Source organism: Agelaius tricolor, unplaced genomic scaffold (assembly GCF_023055355.1).
Source record: "Agelaius tricolor isolate 1412-34295 unplaced genomic scaffold, bAgeTri1.0.p SCAF_3, whole genome shotgun sequence".
NCBI classification, from domain to species: domain Eukaryota; kingdom Metazoa; phylum Chordata; class Aves; order Passeriformes; family Icteridae; genus Agelaius; species Agelaius tricolor.
Window position 1 is genome coordinate 42,641,972 of NW_027269263.1, and position 26,391 is coordinate 42,668,362.

Sequence of the window (26,391 nt, forward strand, 5' to 3'; positions counted from 1 at the left end):
AGTAAATGCCAAGTAAACGACAAGTACAATCAAATTCCCTGAAATAGAAGAGATTTTGCCTTTTAAAAAATGGTTTAATTACACTTACAAACAAACACTGGTTTCACAATGGCTTCTGGAAGGTTGGGCTAAGAAGATAGATAAAGAAATTAGTATACTAGCTTATAGTACATTTTGAACAAGATGGTGCGAAACAGAAGACTGCCTTGTAATGAATCCGTGCAAAGAACCAGGCTCCTCTGGAGGGATGAACATGAAAGTAGGAACTGGGACAGTCACTCAGCTGGTAGGCCAGAAAGACAGTGCTTGGAGTGGGGATGCAGAAGACAGAAAAAAGAGGAATCAGCTCACCATTATGTCTTCTTTAAATCTTTTCTCTTTTACTGTCAACAGTCTGTTTCAAAGAACCTCCTTTTTAAATGCTGCTGCTTCAAAGGGAGCTACTGTTGTTACCTGTTTCTGTATTTCAGACATCAGAAATCCCTGCAGTAGGTCAGAAGCAGGGAGAATTTTTAGCTATAAAAAGAACTCCTTATTTGGGTCTAACTTGCAGCACCTAAATGTATAAACAGATCAAGAAGCAGAACTCCTCACTCACAGTGGCCTCTCTCCTCTACAGATAGACATGCTTTTTCTTGGTTGTCTAGCTCTAATAGTGTTTTACATGCTCCTCTCTGAGACAAAGAGTAGAATGTACCATGTTAGCTTCATGATGAAGATATTCAACTGACTTCATACATGTTTGAAATCCCACAGGATAAAGAAGGCCAAGAGCTAAAGTCTGCTTGGATGCCAAACTGCTTTACAGACACTAAATTTCCTTTACTGTCTGTACCATTTCCTTTATTGCTATTTTAAGCCCAAAATGCTTAATAAAGTCTATCCAAGAATATTAGTGTTTCCCTGGTTTTAGGACATAATGTAGAGGAACTTCAGTAGGCTGATAGATCTTTTTCGCATTCCTCCTGCAGGCAAGGAGAAAATGGGAAGTTAAGCCAGGCAAGCATAGTAAGCCATTTTCTTTAGTTTGATTTGTTTGGAATTTTTAATTACCTTTTTTAATCATGGGAGTTTTAGCATTCATTTTGTGAGATGCTTAGTTCTTGAGCTGTTGTAAAAGAAGTCAAGCATTGAATTGTGAGTCTAAACTCCTGTGTAATATCCCTGCTGTGCTCCTTAAACTGGGGTGTTACAGCGCCTTACTAGTGCAAAGTGTCCAGCAAAGAACTAAATAGATCCCCTTTGAAAAATATAAGAATTAAACAGCTTTGCATGATAAAAATGGGAAAAAAAGCTACCTCTATAATTTCTCACTTCAGAAAAAAAAGCTACATATGGAAAAAAAATAGTTACAATTAAAATCAGAAAGAAACTGAAGTGAGTCAAGGTCCAAATTCTCTCAGAGGGACAGTATAGAAAAATAAAAACCTTACACGAGGCAAACTCTATGAATAGTGATTTAAAAAGCTAAAAGGTGCTAGTAAACAGCTAAATGTATTGTACTGGGGATTGTTAGAAATATTAAAAAAATAATATCCAAAACCAATGATAATGGAAGAAAAACACACAAAATCAAACAACCAGTGAAAAACCCCCAGCAATTATTCAAAAGATAAAGTTTGAGTCTAAATAAAGAAAGCAGGAGAAAAGAGAATATATGATTCTGAGCTAAATGTCTTCAAAATGAGCCATTTTGAAGAAGTGTTTAGGAAGGACTTACTAACACCATTAAAACTTTTAATAGAGGATTTTTAAGCACAGGAAGACTGTCAAAGATTTAATGAGGTTCAAAAGATGATACAAGTGCTAAAGAAATACTCAAGGAAGAAATGTGTATAGCAGAACAGCTAAAAAATGTAGTGTATTTTTTCTCCTAATGTGTCTCCATAGTGGTTTTCTATTTTTTTAATCAGAGAACACTTTAGGAACTGTCTCAAATTAAATTGTCAGTAAATGACTATTAAGATACCAATAAAAGATTAATCAGACATTGACATGAAGAGATGATATTCAGCCAGGAACACTAAAGGTAATCAAATATGAAATTTCTAACTTCCAGTTAAAATCAGAAGGATGGAAAGGATCAAATAGGACATCAATTTTAAAAGACTCCAGGAGAGAACCAGGAAAATGAACTGACAAATCTGATTTAACTTCAGGCCAACTGTAAAGACTGGAACTCTAAGACTGGTGGGGGCAGTGGGGGAGAAAGAAGAGAGAGAGAGAGAGGAGATAGAGAGAGACAGAGAGGGAGATGGAAAAGGGAAAAGAATCAATGGAGATTCTATAGGGAGCATACTTTCCATCTAAAATCAATATCCGAAAAAGTCAGTGGCTACTCTGGGAACATTCCTAGGCAGTGGAGCTTGATTCTATTTACCAATAAACTCTGAGAATACTCTACGGAAGGCTCGTGACTCGTGCCAACTATCACTGTCCTGTTTACAATTTAAAAACTAGCACAATCCCCAAAGAGCATTCTCAACATGGAGCCACGTGATTTGGAGAATATGAAACAAAAACTGAGGTCAAGTGTCAGAGAACCCTTTTCTGAGGTTAAGTGTCAGAGAACAGTTGTAAGCACATTAAATATGTTGGTATTAATACATCCCTAAACTTTGAGAATGATGAAGATCTAATTGTTAGAAGTGCATATATTTACTGAGGCTTAATAAGGTTTTCCATCAAGGTACCCTACAGAAATGGTACCAAATCCAAAAATTAAAATCTGTACCTACAGAGAGTAGAAAGGATGGGAGAAGAGCACTGGTGCTAACTCTACACTCATAATAAAAGAATTTCATTTCACTGCAACTGATGTAGAAATATTTGATGGTATTTGGTGTCATTTAAGATGGGTAAAATATTTCTGAGAGCATCCAAGAAGGCTGAAAAACTGTTTGGTGTTACTGTAAATCAATGAAAGATAGAATTATTTAGGTTGGAAAAGACCTTTTTCTCCAAAGTAATCTCAAGTCATTGATTCATGTAAGAATTTTACTAGGCCCTTGGGTCTTTCACATTCACTTATAGAGTTCACAGAAATGAAAATTATATTTGCTGTTTTCAATACAGCATGTTCAATAAACAATAATGGAGTAATGCCACTTTGGCTTCAAGCAGAAAGATACATACTTGCTATTAAAGCCTCAAAAGAATGGAAACTGAAAAAGACTATTAGGTATCAATACATGAAGTACAGCTGAAATGTGTAACATGAAATTGAACTAAAATTTAGGAAGAACAAAAGTGATGTGCAAAATAGTGTAACAAAATTTCATATTTAATATTGTCTTATGATTATATGGAAAAGTGAAAACTTATAATAAAGAAGTAAAAATTCTATTAAGTGAGTAGTAAATATTTAGCATTCTATAAATAAAAATCAAAGTTAAAATGCAATTTACATCTAATCCAAAAACTATTGTAAAAAATAGAATAAAATAGTTTGTAATCTGAAGGTAAGATTAAAATTCCTACATTCCCAGACCATTATACAATTAGCAAAGACCTTGCTGGACCAAAAAGGACCTCTGCTTCCTCTGGTACTTTTCATCAAAATGCTTCCTCTGGTATTTTTCTTCAAAATATACTTGCATGCTAGGAGTAGAAACATGAGGGAAAGGTCATGCCTAAGTCAATTTTACTTTCTAGTTTTTGTCAGCCACCACTGTAGGAATTGCTTGGAGGTCATACCTGGACAAAAACTCCTTCAAATATACATCGATAATTCTAATTTGACTCAATTGTTTTTAATTTTATGAATTTGTTACAGCTTTTTTTTTTTATTTCTGTGTGAAGAAATTTCAAAGTTAAATTCTGAGTTGTGAGAAAGCAATTTTTTTTCTGCAATTTAAACCTTTTGCACAGGGAACTGGTTGAGTCCCCAGTCCTGGAGGTATTTAAAAGATGTGTAAATGCAGTACTTAAACACATGGTTTAGTGGTGGACACAGCAGTATTAGGTGGCAGTTGGACTCAATAATCTTAAATGTCTTTTCCAACTGAAATGATCCTTGGATTCTATAATCAATTCTTTGTGACAGTAATAACAGTCATATGAAATATGCCCATTTTGTTTTCAAAACTTACTTATCTTGTACTGACTGGATTAAAAGCACAAACACTAGATAATTGCTTAGTGTGCTGCTTCATAAAATAAGAGATGTAGCATCAGATCCATGCAGCTAATTATATTCCCTTATTTTCTTGGTCTATCAGCCACTTTTTTTGTAGGAAAACAGGAATGTTTTAATCTTTTTATCATTTTTGTCACCAGTCAGATGATTACTGAACTGTCACAAGCAGTCAGTGCTGGAGTTTAACAACCACAAGATAGGAAAAAAAATATTTGCAACACTTACAAAAGTAGTGTTTTGTTTTGCTATTTTTTAATAACTTCTCTGAATCCAAAGGCATTTTTTTTACTTCCTTCCTTGTATTTTCATTTGACTGCAACAATTATTTTCTTATTTCACAACTACATCTAAAACTGACCAGAGTGTGATGAAGTTGTAATCCAATTCAACTGTGAGTCTTGACCTCAGTTGAATTGACCTCATTTTATTAACAGTAGACCTTGTATTATTTTGTTAGTTATGGTGGCTCTCTTTTCAGCACATAATTAGCCTTCACCTCATCCTCCTGGAAGCTTCTTCTGACTTCTTTTATACAGTAAAGCACTAAAAGAAAGGAAGTGGTTTCCAAAAATCACAGGCAGAATTGAGAAAAATGGAAAGGACAAGGACATAATGGTAATATCTCTCAGCCTTGAAATACAATGGAAGACTTGTCCAAGGATGTACTTCACATCATTACCCTCATCTTACCTTAACCATCTGTCATATGTTCCTCAAGAACTAGCTTTAAAACTTTCATATATTAACATTTCAACTTCATGATATGCAATGAAATTGCCTAAACCCTTTTCACAGCTAAGAAACTTTGGGCTGATATCCTCTCTACTAATAATGTGTACCTCCTGAAGTTATTGCACAAAGAGCATATATGGCCCATTCTGATTTTCTTCTCCTAGAGATGACATCTATAATTTTTCTAAGAAGTCAAACTGAGCCAGGCTATGGCACCTACAAACTGCCTTACAACAACAACTCTTATAGTGAGAACAGGAGCATATTTTGCAGTAATAAAAAATGACAGACCAATTACAGTGAGCTTTAACTTTTATAGGTAAATTACACACAACAGATTTTATTAGTTCTAAAGTAATGATTGTTATCAACCTGTACTTTTATTATCTCATGCCTGCTAAACCAGCATTGTTCAGTTGATTAACACCTCCCAACTTTCATAGACAAGTATAGTATAAAACATAACAGCAGTAACAGCAATTGTACTATAAATACAGATCTAATACTAATAGAAGATGTCATTACTTATACAGTTTTTCAATATTAAAGAGACCCACTCCATGGTATAACAAATTACTAGAGCAAGTTGTTGTTTGTGTTTTTCTTTTGTTGATATAATAATAAATTTGGCTTAAAAATTATTCCATAAATCACAAAGTCAAACATCTGCCAATGAAATATTGTTCTCTACAGTATTTTTTCTCTGTGCTATTTAAATGATGAAAGTTCTTGAAATATTGCTTTCATTCCCACAGAAACAGTTTTAAAACACAGATGACTGATCAAACAGCAGGACATATTCGCTAATCTAGTGCAGTTCAGCTGGTGATAAGAGAATATACATTCTCCATTAAGGCTTCATTTGGCTCAGTTTAAAAAGTCCACTGATTAAGTTAAGTATCTGATTAGTAGGATCACAAAATCGTTGAGGTCCTAATGGGCCTTTGGACACCATGGAGTCTCACACCCTTGCATAGTGTACTATGAACTAAGCACGGTGCCCAGGTCTCTGTCCTCTCAGGTTTTGAACATCTTGAGGGATGCAAACTGCACAGCCTCTCTGGACAATCTCTTCCAGCGCTGGACTTGTTTATTCTTATGATAATATGAAATTTTACAGCTTTTCAGTTTCTATCTCTTGCCTTTTGTACTCTCAGTGGGCACCACTGAGAAGGATCTGGCTCCCACTTCTTCATTCACTCCCATCAAATATTTATAAACATTGGCAAGACCTGCACCAGCCTCTTGCCCCAAACCTTCTTCTGCAAAGTGAACTCTCCTACATGTCTCAGCTCCCCTTGCATGAAAGGTGCTCCAGTCCCATAAACCTCTTTGTGGTCCTGCACTAGGCTGTCCCCAGCATGTACAGGACTCTTCTGCCAGAGAGCCCACAGCTGGACACGCTCAATAGTGCTGAGCAGAGGAGAAGGATCTCCTCTTTCTATCTGCTAGAAATGCATTTCCTGCCTAGGATGCTGTAGCCCTTTTTTTCCACTCATGGGACACTTGTGATTCGTGGTCAATTCATGGTCCACCAGGAACACTAGACTCTTTTTTGCAAAGCTCCTTTGCAGACAATCAGCCTCCACTGTTTACTGGTGTGTGGATTTATTCCTCTTCAGATACAGGACCTAAAATTTTTCTTTCATCAGGTTCATGAGGTTCATCTTCACCCCTTTCCTCAGCTTGTTAAGATTCCTCTGAATGGCAGTCCTACAGTTTGAGCTTCTCTTTGACATTTTATTTTCATCTGTAAACTGGCTGAAGGTGAATATTAAAGCTAGACTTTCTAATACATGAAACACTTTAGCAGAAACCTGCTGAAAATTTGCACTCAATTTAAGTGTTTTTAAGCGTTAGTAAGGTAGGCATGATTTAAGAAAGTCTGTTTCTTTGGGCTTAGATCCTTGGATAATTATAAACCAAATGATCCACCACTTACCTTTAGGATCCTACAAACACAACTACATGTACTCAGAGAAATTTCTCTCCTTGATCCTAAAAGCTGGATTCAGTTTATTCATCTCCCACTTTCAGCTGTCCAGTTGTACAAGTTGTTCTCTTAGGGCTGGCAAATTTGATACATGGTATCAGCCACAAAGGCTCAAGAGAGTTTTAGAAAGGCAAACATAAACCAAATAGGACACTTTCGCATATCTAAATTTGCACTAAATACAAATATACAGGCAAATAAATCTTATTTCAAGCATCCAAAGTATCTCAGGCTACATGGTAGGTTAGCTAGTATTCTCTCAAATCAGTCTTGAACTAGGCTCTTAAGCTCTGCTTAACTGGTTTGTTAAATGCCAGTCTTGTATTTTGGAACAGAGTCTAAAACCTCTAAATTTTCTGTAGAAAAGATAGAATATATTTAGGGATCTCAACATAGTGTTTAATGAAACATTTCAAGGAATTTAACCTTCACCTTGCAAAAAGGATTCTGACGTCTAATCTCCAAATGTCTTTAAGTAAGATATGGACTAGACAGAAGCCAGTTAAGTTCTTCACTTATTGGGTTATAGCATGTTCTTTTTTTTTTTTTTTTTTTTTTCTCTTACTCAGTGAATTCCAAATTCTGTTCTGGGATCCTGATGTCAGAGGAAAGGGATAAAATTGAAAATTTGGAAAACAATTTTTTTGTATGCTTTTACATGACCCGTTCTTCTAGGAAGACAAATGTGAACTGAACTTTCTTTATGGTACAAAGGGCATTAAAGCCAAATCTGCCTCACTCTCTGGATGTATATGTAACCAGTAACAAAGAGTTGAGAGATTTCTAAAGGAGAGTGAGAGACCTCTTCTTTCTGTGGTAGATTGTTCTTGACCGGACATCAGGTGCACTCCTCTTCCATCAACAAGACAGAGGGAGAAAATGCAATGATAAGCTGATAAGCCAGTGAGTTGACATATCCATTAGTGTCACAGGCAAAACAAATTTGGCTTGGGGAGATGAATTCAATTTATTGCCAATTATTGGTAAACAGAGTAGGATAAAAAATAATAATTAAACTAAAAACATCTTTCCCTCAGCCCTCCTTTCTTCCTGGGCTCAACTCAATTCTTAACTCTTCTACCTCCTCATCTTGGACCCTATTGGAAGGGTCTTCTTCCAACACAGGGACAGCTTCTGGAATCTTCTCACAAACGCCACTCTGCAATCTGCCCTGCTGCCAAGACTTTGTCATGCAAAGGCAATATGTATGCTCTGTTTGCTTAAATCCCTATGTAGAAATGGAGGTCTGCTTAATATTAAGGATCTTCAACACCCCAGTCAAGAAAATAATAATTTTCACAGTATGGCTCATATATTTATCCTAACCTACACCTTCCTCTAATGTCCTTGTAGGAAGAAAAATTCAGCTTTTGACATAATGTAGGTCACAAATGTATCTGATTTTACCAAAGTAATAGAATTCTGTTAGCACTGGAAAAGAAATTAATCAGGTGAGATGAATCCTATGATAAAAGCTTGGCAATTGTTCATAAAGGAATATTTGCCCCTAAAGCAAATTATCTATTGATTGTCACACAGAAACAAGCTATATATGAAGACAAATGGGCCTCAGAGTTCTAGTCCTACACAGACTACCTCATCTCCTCAGTTCATACAGAACCTCTTCAGCCTCATACCTTGCAGGCTGCAGGATGTGGTCTGTCATACTTATTACACACCACAACAGTAAAAATGTTTGTTATTAAAACAAACCATAAAGCAGCTGTATAAAGCCCAGAGAGAGTGCAAAAACATTTTATGGTGTTACTTTGAGCTCATTTGCTGTGAATGAATCAAGTTGGAGCAGGATTTGAATACTGCTAAAGCCAGGTCTCTAAACCAGCAACATGAAAATGCATCTTATTTTCACTTCAGTTGTAATAGCTTCATTGTAATTCTGTTAACCTTCCTGTAATCCAGGGTAACTAAATTAAAAGTTCATCTGCATGCATAATTAATTTTATATTTGATACTGGTCCTGTCACATTATATATTAATGACACAGTAAGCTAAGGACTGGCTTAAGGACTTTGCCTACTGTATAAACTTATTTTAGAGCAAAAATAATCCCTTTATTAGTGCTATATGTCTATCAGGGATACACATACAATTTTGTTTGAAAGTCAGTCCTGGTTGTCTCCAAACCTTGAGGAAAACCATGTTTGAGTGGTAAATACAAGCAAAGTGTCAGAAAATATGCAAATGCAAGTGCAGCTGCAAACATGTCTAGTTAAAATGTCTGAACATCTAATGTGTTTATGCTTATGTGATGCATGTCTTTTAGCTATACACCTTAGTAGAATATTTCTGAATTTTACTTGCATGAGGCCAATTGAGGAAATAAATTGTTGTCCTTGAGTTCAAAGCAAATAGGATTTTAAATCTGAATATCTGTGTAGAGATTCTGGCAGTATAAAACAATGGGAATAGAACACCTTTTTCTGGAGAAAGGGACATGAGATTCTCAGGACATAAACTGGTGTCTGGTTCAAAGAAAAACAAGACAGAAAAGTGACCAGAACAGATCCAGCTAAGACCAGCTGTGCAGATATGATTTCCCTGATGTGAGGATGACAAAAAAAATTATGTACAAGTAAACGAAATAGCATTGGTTGCTTCTTGGACACAGACAATGCTTATACAAGTAGTCAGATCTGATTAGTGAGGCCAACAAAGAGACAATTAAATGAGCCAAATAGAGGCTTGTCTGGTCATTTACAAACAGGACACCTTCTATGATATTAAAACTCACCCAAATAAAAACCCTCATAAAATCAGAAGCCAAAATACACAACCAGAACAGGCATAAAGCAAGAAATTTGATTAAAGCCATTTTCCTTACAAATGGTGATGAAACACCATCAATTAAATGTACTTGGATAAATCACTCAGAATATAAACTGAGCAGAAGAACAAGAATGAGAAGAAATGCCCATATTTACAGCCCTCAAGTTGTCACAAGTTTTGCTTTAGAGAGTGCAAGCAATCCTGAAGATACAATCTTCAGTAATAAACTGTATTACTATTAGGAATTTTTCACTTTAGAGATGAATTTTCTAAAATTCCTTTCCAACTACTGAACTTTTTATTCATTTTTTAGTAAGGTTGAAAGCTTTTCTCCTTCCATCTAAATATTTTCTCCATAATTAAGCACTCACATTCTTTGATCCAGTTAATTTCTTAATCTCTTTTCTTATAGATTGCTGTATTAGTTTATGAAGCTATACAGTTGAAGTCTTTCTCACAGTTTCTGGATCATTTTAGAATTAATTTGAATTTTTGCTAATGATTTGTTGAACGGTGGATATCATAAGAATAAATGGTATTCCACCACAAGACTTGCTTACTGTAACCATGGAGCAAGATAATTCAACTTTTGAAAGATTTTCAGTGGTAAATTTCACCAAGCATTACATTAAGAATACATGAGAAAATCATCTAACATAACCATCAAATAATTCAACTCACTCCTTTAAAAGTCTAAACATTCAGTTTTGTAAATATAGACACTTTAATAAGCTACCAGATACAATGTAACAGGACACTTTCTAACAGAAATGAAGCAACCACGTCTTCAAGAGCTTCAATCACCTTTGTAGCTGTGGTGAACATCACTATCCATTGAACCTGCAATCTGTTGTCCGTACATTTAACCACAATGATTTCAGTAGCATTGCCTAGGTTATTTACAAAGAGGATTTATTTAATATAGCAGAGGACACTTAACCAGAAGTATTTATGAAGAGCTCCCTTGCAACACTTAAAGCATTGGATCCTCCAGTAAGTAATTTTTAAGATATATTATTTACGCCTTCCTAATTTCAAATATTCTGAGTTTAAATCAAGTGCCATTTTGTGTTGTCAGATACCTTAGAGATGCCAAAATATTATGCACCACAATAATAGCATTTAGTAAAAGTGAAAAAAGAAAAAGAAAGCAGCATGTTATTGTCTCATAATGCAAACTAACCACAGAATATTCTTATTGTGGTAATGGGTGTTCCAAAATAATCTTTCATTGAAAAATATTTTATTCTTATTCTGGTTATAAATTATTGGATTTGAGGTCTGGATTTTTATTTTCTCAAAAGGTCCAGCCTGAGGGCTGTCTCTTGGAGTTGTGCTTTTATTGAATCCAGAACCCTCTTCTAGCATGATGCTTATCACAAGGTAGGACAAAGGAAGGAATGGAGCCAATGGAACCAGTGCAGTGATCAACTTAATCAATTGTCTTTTTGAATTAGTTGTTGCCTTTAGTGGCATACCTACATAGACTGCACTTCCAGCTCCCTTTATTTTGTTTGTTTGTTTTATGTGTGGGGTTTTTTTTGTATTTTTTGTGGGGGTTTTTTTTATTTTTTTTTTATTTTATTTCAAGCTCATATGCACTTCTGATCTTGTCTGATTCCAGAGGAAAAAATGTGCTCTAATCCCATTGTTTTTTTTCTCTGAAAGAAGATACAGGGGGAGACAGCAAGAAAAGGAACTACAAAGGTATAACTTCAGGGCACAGAGAGGCAAAACCAAAGCCCAACTGCTGCAGGTTCCTTGCTCTGGTAAATTCACATCTGAGCAGGCAATAAAAGGATGTTGCTAGGCTTAAGTGAACTGTATGAGTTGCAGTAGTTATTCATGACTGTCCCTATCTTTTCTAAGTTATGAAATAAAATGTGTAAGCTTAGAGTACCTTCACCATGTCACCCTCATCAGTAGTTAAAGGTTGACATTAACTTATGCACTATGCTTTATCAGGCCAGGAATACATGCATCATCAATGGGTTGAGTATAACTCCCTTTGAATCACGGCACCATGCTTTTCAAAAAGATAATATTTTTAAATTATATAGAATAATTTCATTATTTCAGACTCATCTGTTCTGTGGATACCTCCATGTGTAGTTAAAGTGAAAACTTCAGATTTCCTGTAAATAAGAGGTACATATTTTGCATTCATTTTATCTTTTATACGCAGTAGAAATTAAGGTTTCCTAAAGTCCCTGTTGCCCTTATGATAGCAAACATTTTGAGTCCTTTTGGGAAGAACCTGAGGGCATCTTCAAGGAATAATCCCCAGACTATTTTCTATATTCCCCTACTTGATGTCAATGAAATGGCAAATAGACTATCTAAAGGATATGTGCAAATATTGTTGCTGATGGGCTGGGTACATCACCAATTCCCAGTGCCATCCAGGAGTATCAGCAGGTTTGCCCCAGAGCTCGCCTTTGGGATGACTGAACAAGCAATCAAGGTAGATGGCAAGCTCTTCTGGCCTTGCGGCTACCCTGAGGGCTGCTCTACACGGTAACATAGACCCAGCATCTGGGACTCTGCAGGCGATCAGTGAAGCAGCCTGTGCTTTCAGAGCTGATGCTTCAGGCTCTTGGCATACCACTTATGTCTCGCTAAACAGTTCACACTTTCAAAGTAGTCAGAAACTGAGAGCAATAAGCCTGTTCAGCTATGAGATGTGAATATATTGGGTGCAAGTGAGATAGTATTGGTGACCATTTTAAAGAGGAAAAAATTATAAATATTGGATGACTTTGACACAGAGTATAAAGCTGAATGACAAAGGGCCTGATCCTGTACTGGTGCTACATATGACTGGTCTTGTCTTTGATTTTGACTTGTCTGTTTTTTGCATTCTTTTACTTTCTAACCATTAGAAAATTAGCTCCTGTTTATTCAAGTCCTAAATAGCAAACTAGCATCTCAATACTTTTCCTATATTTATGACTTAAAGGAGATATGGAAGTGAGAAAAATAATTATAATTTTGCCCCAGTAGAAATGACTGTTCCACAGAATCTCCTCTAGCTGGTCTTATTTGCATGCAATACATGTAGAAGAAAAGTATGCAATGAATTTAATGGCTTTTTTCTTACTCAATATACTAATTTATGGACTTATAAACACAACATAATTTGTTGAATAGTGCTGGAGAACAAGTTCATCAGCTCATTAAAATCTTGACAATATAAACTGCAATTAACAAAAGGGAATGCATTGTGTTACAGACTTTGTCATTCAGCTAAAGGTTTCTACCTATTTGCAATAATTTGAAATGCCAGATTGCAAGAGTTTAATTAGTTTAATTGTAGTTCTTGGTGTTCCAGATGAGTTCATACTTGGACAGTATTCTAAATATTTAAAATTCTCTTGGAGAATTGGATGGCATCAAGTTGCTGCTGGGAAGCAAGAAGCGGTAATAATGCTATGCAGTGGCATGTGATGGGGGATTTAAACAATCAAAGAAAAGTAACACCCACACATTTTGGATTAAAATTCACTTTTGGCAAATCTCAAAGCAGACTCTCTGGAATAGCATTTCCAATTAATCCATAATGAATAGTCTTAGAAGGGTATTAGGCTAAATTGTTCCCCATATAATTATGGGAATTAAGAATGGATTGAAAAAAGCTCTGAGGAAAGAGACTTGGGGATGTTGGTTGACAAGATGCTCAATGTGACCCAGCAATGTGCGCTCACAGCCCAGAAAGCCAAATGTGTCCTCAGCTGTATCAAAAGAACCATGACCAGCAAATTGAGGGATGTGATTCTGTACCTCTGTTCTGCTCTGGAGAGATCCCACCTGCATCCAGCTTTGGGGCCTCCAACATGAGAAGGACAAGAACCTGCTGGAGTGAGTCCAGAGGAGTGGCACCAAGATGGTCAGAAGGCTGGACCACATCTCCTCTGAAATCAGAATGAGAGTTGGGATATTCAATCTGGAGGAGAAATCTTAGAGCAGCCTTCCAGTACCTGAAGGAGGCCTTTGAGAGAGCTGGAGAGGGGCTTTTTATAAGGGCATTCAGTAATAGGATAAGAGGGCATGGCTTCAAACCAAGAGAGAGTAGGTTTAGATTAGGCATTAGGGAAGAAATTCCTGACTGTGAAGGTGGTGAGGCACTGAAACAAGTTTCCCAGAGAAGCTGTGGATGCTCCACCCCTGGAAGTGCTCAAGACCAGTTTGGATGGGGCTCTGAGCAACCTGTCTAGTGGAAGGTGTCTCTGCCCATGAGAGGGGGATTGGAACAAGGCAATCTTTTTAAGGTCCCCTCCCTTCCAAACTATGATTGTATGATAATTATCCTGTTTAAACACGACCCTTGCTTACAATCTCGGGCAAATATGTAATATTTTAAATATTAAACATCTTTAGTATCAGTTTTAAAGTTTATGACTACGTGAACAAAAGAAGTTAAATTCCCAGGGTCTATTCGTTAATACAGTACCATGGGCATAAATGTATGGATTACTGGCAAGCATCAAACCACAGCTTTTAAACACAGAACTGAATAGAAATGAACATTACTTTCCCTGGTGTCATTCCACAGTTTAATATCTGTACAAGATGCTATACACCTTTTCCCAAAAGGCATTACTAATGGCTGTTTTCTTTCTATCTAATCACTGGATTTGGTTTGCTTGTGACTTCTAATCTTCCTTACTTGTGCAGAAGAATGGGTGTTCATAGGAACTTAATTTTGGGAAGCCTGAAAGTTTTCTATTCCTCTTGTAGCTTAATTTACCACTGAATCATGTTCCTAGTTACACCAAAGAGCTAGACATAGAGAGGGATTCTTTCCCTCATTTGTATTCAATTAAAAATTTGTATCTGACATGTATTTAACCATTCGGTTGCCACACTTGTTACAATGTGCACCCATGAAAATACTGACAAATTTACAGGACACCTATGACCTGCATTAAGAATGCAAATCACAACATGGGCAAAAGACAAATTTTGAGCAGCAACTTGCAAGCCTTATTCTCATGCAGAAATGGACATACTTTCGCATATATTTGATCAGTGTTCCTGTTTTTAGCACTTGGAAATAAATTAAATGTTACTCCACTATTTACCTAAAATAATATGAACAGGTCAAACACATTGTAGCAATGCTCATATATGTGAAGCTGTAACCCATAAAAAGGTATGTCCTTGTGTGCCACTAATATTTTCCAAGAGCAAAAAATTTTCATTTAATCTGAAATATTACAAACAAAGTTTCACTCAAATCAAGTACTCAGAGAGGGAAAGTCTCAAGATTAAAATGAATTTGAAAGCTGTGTTCTCACCTCCATTAGTTCATGTCAATGGATACTCTTTCAGCTGAATACGCTACTATAAATGTTGACAGAAAGAAAAATAATATTTTCTGCAAATGTAAAGAAAACACATAGAAGGTGATTTCAAAATTCTTAATGGCAATTACTTGTAATGTCATTTGTGTTCATTTAGTCAGAAAGAGAAACCTCTCAAACAAAAGCTCCTTGTCTGAATAAAGCAGTTTGAACTTTGGATACAAAATACTCCCATAACTCAGTTATGTACAATGGGTGTACAGAATTATGTTTACAGCACTGACCTCTTTGTTAAGCCCAATTAACTATATGCTCCCACTTAATTTCATCAACTTTCCTCAGCCTCATGAAGTCACTCCATTTCTCCTTCTTGTCTAAATTTACCACACCAGAAAATAGATTAATGGTTACTTTCTCATCTAACTAAAGCTGAGGAACTAAATGGTTTCAGACAGAACCTTCTTTTGCTGTCACAGAAGAGTAGTGTTTGACTGAGAGCTCTTTAGGACTTGAACTGACTTTCACTGTTTGCCTATGTAGCTTCTTGCACTCTGTAGCAATATCATGAGGAAAATAAAAAAAAACCAGCACATTTTCTTGGGGTTTTTTTAACAATTATTGGGTGATTAAATAGAAACCTACATAAATATTTTTTTCTTGATAGGTTGAGGAACTTGACTCACTCCTGAAGAACTGAACTGATATGTCACAGATCAACACATGGAGCAAATTACTCCTGCTCCTCACTTTGGGGATTGTGGTTTCTAATGGAGTGTTCAGTTAAAAAAACATATTTTTTATGGTGGAAGTTTTATTTTTTTAAAAAGGTATTTCCAAGCAAATATGTTTGCTCCATTATGGAATTACTAAAATACAAATTATGACAATGAAGATATAAATTGGGATTTCAGTTGGTGAATAACTTCAAATATCAAATGTGTTCAAACAGTAATATTATCTGTGAGAAGATCACAGACAGCAATATATTGTCAGTTTGATTGCTATATTTCACTGCAATTAGTAAAACCTTTTTCTCCAGCAAAAAAAACCAACTGTAATCCTACAGAAAAATAAGGACATGTTTCCTTTTCCTAGGGGTATTTTTTTTCCATTTGAGAGCAAGCTGATTCTTTTGGTACTACAATACTTAGAAAATTCTATTACTATCCACTGTTAAGAGGATGTTGCCTACAGTTCAAATATGTCTTGTCTTTGTTCTGAGAAAAGTGCTTTAAGTTACATGTCAGATTTCTAAGTTCATAGCAAATATGAATTTCACAAGATTTGTCTTGTCTCACTGCAATAAAACTGGTATAAATTAGTGTCTTTCTCACCCAAAGAATGTTTTCCATTTTTAAACATCTTTGACTTGTGTCAAGATCTTTCCTCAAAAGGTTGATACCTGTCTTTTTGTTAAAAGTGAATACCAAAAAGAGAAACAAAAGGAAATTTGAAAAGAAAGAGGATACATTTTTTGAATGAAGAGGGAGATTGAGACAGAAGTGGTGAGTGGGTATGGACTTTTGTTGTATGGACTTTTTAGTGCAGCTTGACAGGAAATTAAGCACCTTTATATCTGCTCATCTATCATGGATTCACCTTTATCTCTTGACATGTCCTTAGTAAGTGGTGACATTTGGAAACAGTTCAGTTAAAGTCACTGTGTTCTGGGTAATGCTGCAAACACTGTGTGTGAAATAAATAACTTGTAAATTGCATTGCATGAATATCACTACTGAAACAGCAAGTAGTATCATAACAATTAGTAAGTATAACAAAGTTGAATGAATACTGATTAGTCACTTATTTTATCATAGTTCTATGGTCAAAGGCCACTGTAACCTTCAAGATTCATAAAAATTATGTCTATGTTAGAAAAAAGACTGGAAAGATTCAACTTTTCTGTTAGCTGAAATGCATTGAGAGGTAAAAGAAAAAATTAATAAATTCTCTTCTCATAGCTTAACCTCATAGTTAAAGGAAGTGTTTTCCTTTCTTTATTTTAGTGTCAATTTTTTTATACTACGGCAAAATGTCTCACTCTCTTTTCTATCTTTCTTCTGCAGCTGAGTCGTGAAAACTGTTTAGAGCCATGCTGGAGGAGAAGGGAACCTTTAAATATTAGTGATTGTACATAAATTCTACTCCTCTGCCAGATTTCCTTTCCTGTGATATAGTTAAAGTCATGTCACATGTTACACTCAATGAAGAGAAAACACATAAAAGCATTACAAACAGTAGCCTGACTAAGGGTCTAAAATGGAAATTCAAACATGGGGTACTTCAAAATAAAAGTTCCAGAGAATACAGCTGTGGAATTTCTAGATCAAAGTATTTTAGCTTTCAGTTCTTTGTAAAAGACTTGGAAATCCTTCCCTGGGCCAGGGTGGGGGGTGATGGGACGGTGAAGGGGATAGGGCTATGTGGAAGAAAAAAAGCCATTTTTAAGATATTAAAATGTGGGAAGTGAAATTTTCCAACTGGCTTACACATTAAGTGTGCATGAAAATGCATAAACAAGACTGTATTTTGCCTTTTAATGTTCTTTGTTTGGCATATATCAAGGTATTTTAGAAAAAGAGGAGTCTATGCCATAGGATTGCTGGTATATTTATTACGGAATCTTTACAACATCTCAGACATACTTAATTTTTGAAGAAGCTCAAGAATACTCTATTAACTGAGATTTTGAACCAAGCTATGCAGAAAACAATATTGAAGAGGTACTTTCTCATCACAGTCTGTAAAACTGCTTTAGAAAAGACATTTTCAAGGAGTTCCCATTTTACAAGTATCACAACTTTTTTATTGTCATGTGGTCAACTGCTCTCCAATTATGCAGAAGATATTAATAAATATAGGTTGTTAGAAATTATCGCTATATTGTGGATTGGTATATCATGTATGCATGGTTGGTCTTTTGGGGATCCAGTCTTCCATAACTTGCTATAAACGTGCACTGTAACACTACAGGCGTGCCAGGTGTTGTTCATAATGTAAGGCTCAAGACACTGGTTCATGACTCACACATCCTTTCACACATTAATGTAATTGTGCTGCAGTCCTACACTTTCTTCCGTGATGGGAATTTGATCAAGCAGACAATGATGGTCACTATGTCCGAGTGAACAGCAAGCACTGGGGTATATATCTACCAGCATAAAACATCTACCAGAGCTTCATAGTGGTCATGTCCTTCTTATTGGCAGCCAATCCAGCATAACCAATCTGTTTTGCTCAGTTGTTGCACACTTTGAAATGTCTGATGGATTGAACCCTTATTAGCAGCCAAGAGAGGAATAGGAGTAGCTGATGTGGTATAAAGATCAACACAAACGTGATGTTAAATCTTGTGAGCTCTTATGTTCAAATTAAATAAAAGGGAGAGAAATGCCAATTCAGGATGCCACAAAATCATGGACAGAGATAATATAAAGGGCAATTTTTTTACCTTCAGCCTAGAAGAGAGTATGTTAAAAATAAACTACAACAAAAATTGTGAGCAGAATTATTACAGGATAATTACAAAGCATGGGTCTGTTTAAATTTTCTTTATATTAGTGTAACATTTTTCCTCCTTCGCTCCTCACTTATTCAGTTTTTATAACTTGCAGTTAGTTTAAAATTAAACTATCTTCTAAAGTCTGAGAAAATGTCATTGCATTTGATCTACAAAGCATCCAGCTTGCCTCAGAATGCTGTATAAATAACATGGAGGTCTAATTCTGTGCTCAACCTCAAGAGATGTCAGAAGGAGCAGAAAGATGATTTTAAAGTTATTTTTATTCTGTTTAGATTTTGCTTTGACTGAGAACAGATGGTATGTTGTAACTATCTTTTCAAATGAGCTGAATGTCTACAGGTTTGAAAGTTTAAGGTAAATCTCCTTGTTATACTCTGCATGAAGGAGAGCTATAGAAAGGCCTGTGCAAGTACAAGGTAGTTTCTGCACTAGGTGAATCCTCTGCTGGGATGTTAAAGCATCTTCATTAACTGCAGCGATATACGTGGGGCAAATATATGAGGCCACACAGTTCTTTAAAGACCCAGAAGTGCAGCTGGCCCTGTTTGTCAAGACAAATAGGTGCCAGAGATGAGAAGCCACATGGAAGCCTGTTTTCCAGCTGGCAGATTTAAAAGGCTTCCAGTCAAAAAGAGGATTCATGCAGAGAGTAGCTTATTAGCTAGAGGACAGAAGAGACTTACTGCCTGATTTGAAAGGTTCTAGAAATTGTTTTCTTTCCCCCTTCTCTAGAGGGGATGGGATTGTTCTCTCTGTTAGCTTGATGGTTAATCAAAGTCATGTGTATTCTGTAGCTGAATTGCTCTGGTACTCATTTCAGGCTTTGACCAGTGAACAAACACTGCACCACAAAGTTTTGAATCAATATGTTTTAACTCAAAGCAGATTAGTCACAGAGGCTGGTTTTCTTGGTTTGTTTCTCCCACTGCGTTTTCTTTACACTCAACACAGACACAAAGCCTCTTTCAGAAAGAGCTTAGAAAATATCTAAGTTAGGCTGGTTCAGTCATCCTTGAAGGACTTTCTTTTCTTTCTCAGGAAGCTCATTAGATTACTTGTCACCTTCATCAGAAGTACGTTCTTTTTGATATCTTTCTCTGTGTAAACTGCTATAAGAAATGTGATGTTAAATATTTTGTCAATTTTAGAAGGCTTGTTGAAGCAAAATTCTGTGCACTAAGCTTAAGCCTTGCAAACTGCTGTCTGTAAATTTCTGTTCAAATTCATAGAAGTCTTCAATATTGTCTAAGGAAAAAAAGAATTTAGACAAATCATTGTAGTGTTCATTGTGGTATTATTCAATTAGCACATATTGTAGGATTATGAATACAGAAATATTTCAATATTCCATATAGTCCACAAAAGAGTTGTGCTGTGGGTTTTTCTAGGCGGGGGGGAAATGACTAGCACTAAAATTGTTGGTTTTATTTCAGTGTCCAAGTGATAATAGGAAACTTGAAAGCACACTTTAAAAGAAACAGATTTTGTTAGAGGCCTTGTTTTTTTTTGTTGGTTGGATGGATTCAGCTGTGCAAGATTGTTAAATCTTAAAATGAAAGATGAGGTGTAGATCATTCAGCTTACAAACATGTGTTGTCATCCCTTTTGTAGTGAACATTTAAAAGAAGAAAATATTTCATCTACTCTTATATTTTATGTGGCAACTTGAACAAATCTGTTACCTTTGTTAGCAAAAAATTCTGTAGTAAGAATATGGCTGTTTGCCATTCTGAATTTGACTAGTGGCTGATTGCTCTTACCCTGTTTACCTCCAGCAGGAGGCAAAACTTAAAGGTAATGAGAAGCAGGAGGAAAGCAAAAGCACCTGGGGAATCAGCATCAGATTCTACATTACTTCACACAATTTTATATAATTACTTAGTTTAGAATTCTTCTCATCTGTGAACAACACATAATCCACATAATCCTGAAGCTGGGTGATATGATGTTTGTCTTTTGAGAAGTTCCTTTTCTGTGGATGCCACAGAATATTCCTATCATAAAGCCCTCCATGTGAGACTAGTTCTTTTGCTTTTTGAATTGCTATTAATCCTTGGTGACTTCAGCAGTTTTTTTCCGAAGATCCATAAAGTCAGTGCATGCTACCTGAAATTCTGCAAGTTTTTTTGTATGTTTGCAGAATCAATTTCACTGGCATTTACTGCAACAATTTGCTAAAAATCTATGGTGTAGGCCTCTATGCATACTCCATTCTACCGTATTTTTCCATTTGAATACATGAACTTCATTCTTTTCACCTATTTCAACAGAAATCTACCAGAGACATTAATACTGATGTAAACTATATATTTAGAAGTTGAACCAAAGCTTTGTAAGAGGAAAAATTGTCTGTGAGACATTTTGTTTTGACTGAACTATTCTCAGATAACACCTGACAGATAGCAAAACCTTTCCATTTCCTGAATATGCTTTGGCAACTTGCCTTTTGAGTTCTTCTTTCGTGGTCACAAATATCTGCTGTTTTCTGGCTGTGTGGAGCTTGATTATCTCTCATCCCTCTCTCATTCTGCCTGCAAATGATTCTGCCATTTGATCTATGTTTGTTTCCTTTTTGTCTTTTTTTTTTTTTTCCTTCTTGTTCTATCACTGCAGTCCAGCAAATTTGCTCTTGAACTGTTAGAATTGCAACTATCTCTGCCTCTGCCGTGCATGCATGGGAAATATCAAAGTCCAAAAGTCTGTGCTCTAGGTATTATTCTGCACCCTTGAATCCTTGATATCTTTAAATGTCAATGTGTTCCACACTCCTTTTTACCTTCTGTTATGGTTTAATGCCAGACAGAAGCCAAGTACCATGCAGCCACTCACACAACCAGCAGCATCAAGGAGAGAACTGAATCATAAGGGTAAAAGGTAGAAAACTTGTGGGTTGAGATAAAGGCAGTTTAATAGGGAGAACAACAGCCATGCACACAAGCAAAACAAAACAAGGAATTAATTCACTTCCCATGGGCAGGCAGGTGTTCAGGCATCCCCAGGAGAGCAGAGTCCTGTCACATATAATGGTTACTGGGGAAGACAAATGCCTTCACTCTGGCTGTCCCCCTCCCTTCCTCCTTCTTCCCCCCACTTTAAATACTGGGCATCATGTCATACAGAATATCCCTTAGGTCAGTTTGGGTCACCTGTCCAGATTGTGTCTCCTCTCAGCCTCCTGTGAGCCCCCAGTCTCTCCCACAGTGTGGCAGAAAAGGTCTTGGCTCTGTGTAAGCCCTTCTCAGCAATAAAAAAACCCCAAACATCTCTTTATTATCAATCCTGTGTTCAGCACAAATCTAAAACACAGCCCCATACAAGCCACTGGGATGAAAATTTACCTCAGCCCAAACCAGCATACCTTCATCTTTACTTCCTGAATCTTTCTTCTGCTAACCTCTGCCAGATGATACTAAAAATACAAGTCTGTATGTGCTCTCTGGATAAAGACTTTAAAGTCAGGCTGGTTTTTTACAAGAATTTATTTCTGTTGCATTTTCTCCTTCCTTAGGTCACTGCCAGTATTGTCTGTGAGCATCATCACCTTCCCTTTCCAGCAGACACCTCTGAAGAGAAAAGATAATAATTGGAAAAACTGTCATCTAACTCCCTGTTTTAAGTGCTTTTTACACAATTTCACATACCTGGATAACCATACTGTTGTACTGAAGAAGATATTTTCTTCTTAACTTGGTTGGTAGTCATTTGAAAGTTCAAATTCTAAGCCAGCTCCTTTTTATATGAAAATTTTAATTGCTTGCAGCCATATTATTCATCAAAATGACTGGTAAGAGTAACCAGGCACGTATTCAAACTTCATTAATGCAGCTGGTCAGGAGATCAACAAAGATGTTTAGAAAAAATTGGGAAATTAAAGATATTTGGTAGTTTACCCAAATGTTTTGGATTGAAAAAATTATGCAAATTTAAAGTTTGCATAAAAAGTTTGCTTTGTTCTTGCATTCAACAACAGCCAAGCAAACATTCAAACAAAGAGAAGATTTCTTCACCTATAGAGTTCTAATCCAGTAATTCTGACATATAATTTGAGTGCAGTCACTGGAACAGGTTTTACACAACAACTTTTAGGGCTGCATTCTTATTTTTTCTGTATATACATTTTAGTTTAAACATCTTAACAAAGCTTAATTTTTTAATCATCCCTTTCCTTTAATTTTGATTTTCTTGAAACATGACAATTACATCTCAAAATCAAAAGTTCAGCAACCATCAGCTTTTATCTAAATGCCAACTAATACACAGTCTGGCCATGGAAAATCTGTCATTCATCTCTGTGCTACTTAAAATAGTCATTTTAGTATTGGCAGTGCTGATTAAAAAGCAAACTTTTAACAATGGTAGGCAAAGGATCACAAAATGAAATTCAATCCAAATGAAATCTTTGTGTATATGTATATATATATATATATATATATATATATATATGTATGTATTCGTACATGCCTATACATATATATACATCTCACAGCTATTTTTATATTTATATATATATATTCATAGACTTTAGCTAACATTTGATATCCATTATAAAATTGATCTCCTTAATGTAAAGTATAAAATTACCAAATTATTGTACTTACTGAGTTTTGAGATTTTATCATTATTTTTATTTCGTTAAACCAAATCTATGTCTGGGATGTCATCCTTTTCAAAGAGGAGGAGTAGATTAATTCAGTAATAAAACCAGTCATGTACATAGGGCTGGATCCTAAGCCTGTCACAGTCAAAGTGTATGTTTCCATTGATCTTTCACCTGCTGAAGTGTTACCAGGTATCCACAACACTGAAAGATAGAAGAGTAAAAACAGAGAAGGCTTTTTCTTTTTTTTCCCCTGTTACTTAATGTAACCACATTACATTAAGTGTAATGTGATTTTAACAGGTATAAAACTTTTCTGGGGAGGAGAACTTAAGTTGTCAGAGACACTGTAATCTCAGCTACTTTTTCCCTTCTAGTAGTTATAAAGATATTAATACAATCTGAGAAAAATGTCATACACTTATGAAAAGAAAATAGTTCCAACAGAAGACTATAGAATATAGTTATGAGGTATTACACTTTTCCATAACTCTCAGAAGCATTGGAACTCAAGCATGACATAGTTCAGGTAAGTTCTGCTTTTGAAAAACTAGTTTTTAAGCATGTATTCTGTACATTACTAAAACAATAATTTGAGGTGCAATCAGAAGTGCAAGACTACATATATACTGTAAGTAGTTTTTACCTCATCATTACATTCAATTCTGATGGAAATTAACAGAAACAGAAATCTCATTAACACATTATTCATACAGAATTATATTTTTAATTTAATTTGATACCTGTGAGGATCTGTTCATTTCAGAAGCAATATAAAAGGTTATAACTCACCTCATGACTTGATTCATACCTCCTCTACCCATCAGTGTATGTCTTGCCTGCTGGCTACAATCGAGGTAAGAAACATTTGGAAAAGAAGTATTTTTGGCAATTAAAAGAACTAATTTTCAGTAAGTGTGCTTAGCAAAATCAGCAAGCAGCTTTCTGTAAGATGTTTAGTTGGAAATTATTCCTTCACAGCAGAAGAATATGTTAAGTGAGTAAGAAAACCCATTTCAGACTGGGGTTTTGCCAGCAACACTGAATTCACACAGAGGGAGATTTTTTCTGGCATGAAAAGCTGCAATAGTTTTAACTCTCCTCCCAAACACAGACAGTCTCATCTTCTTTGCAATTACAGTGAACATGGACTGTTTGTTCAGTAGCAAGAAAATCTCTTAGCTCATGCCTACATGAACGAGGACTGATATCACAGGTAAAACAGATTCTGATCCTCTAGATATAGTAGTCTCTGACAGTATGCTGAAAATCAGTGGCATTTAAATGTGACAGTAGTCATATGAGTTGGTAAAGTAAGTTGTTAAATCTTCAAGTCTAAAAAATTTTAAATCCCCAAATCAAAATCATGAGAAATAAAAGCATGTTTTACTGAGATTCATCACGCCAATTTTCAAAAGCAAAATGTTTAGGGTTTTTATTCCTCTCTTTAATTCCTTTGGCAGAATATTTTTTCCAACACTATCATGTCCATTGGTCTTTTCTGTTCGAAGAGTTACACTCATCTTGACTACAATCATGTGGTTTAGTACTGTAATAAGATCCTCACAACAGTGCCTTTGAGCATGGTTAAAGAGCAAATGTGGGTTTTTTTCTGTTTTACAGGCATGTTGTCAAGCAAAAAAAAGAAAAAAAAAGTTTTAAATTCTTACCTTTGTATTTCAAGCAGCTGGAGAGCCTTATCTGAGTTTCATTATCTGTCCTACAGAAAGTCATCCCATAAAGTCAAAGCTCCAACTTTCTGCCTGATTTGAAGGTAAAAAAATACCCATATTTTCACATGGTATTTGCTTAACATTTTTTGAAATGTTCTTTCTTCCACTGAGAGAGAAGGTCAGAGCTGAAATGTTGAGATGGATTTATTGAAACTTTCCTATAGGAAATGTTGGTCTTATGCAAGGTCAGAATCAGGATTTAATTTGCAAAATCCCGGTGAAGATAGGCAAAACTCTGGGTTCTGAAGGGAGGTAAGAAAGTCTCTTATTGTTGAAGCACAGTGGAACTTTAATCCTGTTTGCTTTGAACAATGAGTTCATTGGCCTGATAATGACTTCATAAACTATCCAACGAAAAAAATCCAGTGCTGTAATTAAGGAAATGACACTGCAGCCCTACTAGCCTCTCTGTACAAGCAAAAATTTGTAAGCAAGCTAACAAAAGATTAGTCCAAATAATAAAAACAGAATACTAAAGTCAAACTACATAGTAGGTTCTTAAATACAATGGCAGAAAATGTCACTTCTTTATCATATCTTCACTACAGGGCAAATCACGCCTGCATTTAAAACCATGACATGCTTGGAAAAGCACTGTCTTTTCTTTATTATAAGAAAACAATTCCATGGGATTAAATAGGATTAAGAAGCTTATGAGTAAATCTGACTTGATCATCAGTCTAATAGCATATTAAAATTGTTTACTGGGAGAAGGCCAGGAGAGAAAATCAGGAAAAAAAAGAAGTTGTTAAAACTCCTTAAACTTCAATGAAGTAATTAAGTTAGTTTTTGTGTGCCGGTAATTTATATACATGAATGGGACGGGGCTACTGTGACAAGCGTCTTGAGCTATTTATTTTTCAGCATCAGTCTCATGACATGGTTATGGCAATGGAGGGATGCTAACAGCTCGCAGTTTAGGCAGCAGGCTAAAAAACTTGATGTTACAACATACAGTATATCTGTCTTAGCCAATTCCATAGAGCAAAAGCATGCTGACAGTAGTTCTATCGGATCATCTTAAACACACGTAGCTTTGCTTAAAACAATGGTTGCTTATTCTCGAATACAATGCTTGTTTATAAGAGACAACGCATAGAGCGCTATTCATAAACTTGACTTTCTTAGTATCTACTAGATAAACTTTTTGCAACTTAGAAAGCTAAACTACACAGCTCTATTGTTCTATTTCTCCTGTCTTCTCTACAGCTTAGATATTTTTTCTACTGTTTTAGCACTGTTGACAATTCCACTGTATCTGAAGCTTGTCTTTTTACCACCTTCTTAAAACTCTCCGATTTTATAGATTCCCACAATTTCCTACAGACCAGCGTATCATGAACCCGATTCTCACAGGACGTCTCAGTCAATTTAAAAGTTTGTTTGCTCTATCATCTCACAAGAACCATGATGCTCCTATCAGCATATTGTTTTTCTATCAGCTGCTGTGAAAAGTAGTGAACCATTGTTTTTTAGTGAGGATTCCACACCACCTAATTGTAAGGTTTTACACTGTACAGTAACTATGGACTGACTTGCTTATATTTATATTAAAAAAGGGAATCTTGTTGCAAAGGAGTGTTCT

At 35.7% G+C, this 26,391-nt stretch overlaps 1 long non-coding RNA gene across 7 annotated transcripts in view; it reads right to left on the reverse strand.

Moving 5' to 3' along the window:
* Positions 1-24,278, reverse strand: part of LOC139588371 (uncharacterized) — a 130,204-nt gene extending 105,926 nt beyond the window's left edge. For 6 of the 7 annotated variants that reach the window (XR_011678654.1, XR_011678655.1, XR_011678653.1 and 3 more), the window contains exons 1-3: positions 23,866-24,278; positions 23,075-23,277; positions 21,835-22,039 (exon numbers count right to left, since the gene is read on the reverse strand). This is a non-coding gene — a long non-coding RNA (uncharacterized lncRNA). The remainder of the gene's footprint in view (positions 1-21,834; positions 22,040-23,074; positions 23,278-23,865) is intronic. The other variant, XR_011678656.1, reaches the window with a different exon arrangement.
* Positions 24,279-26,391: the final 2,113 nt, after the last annotated feature.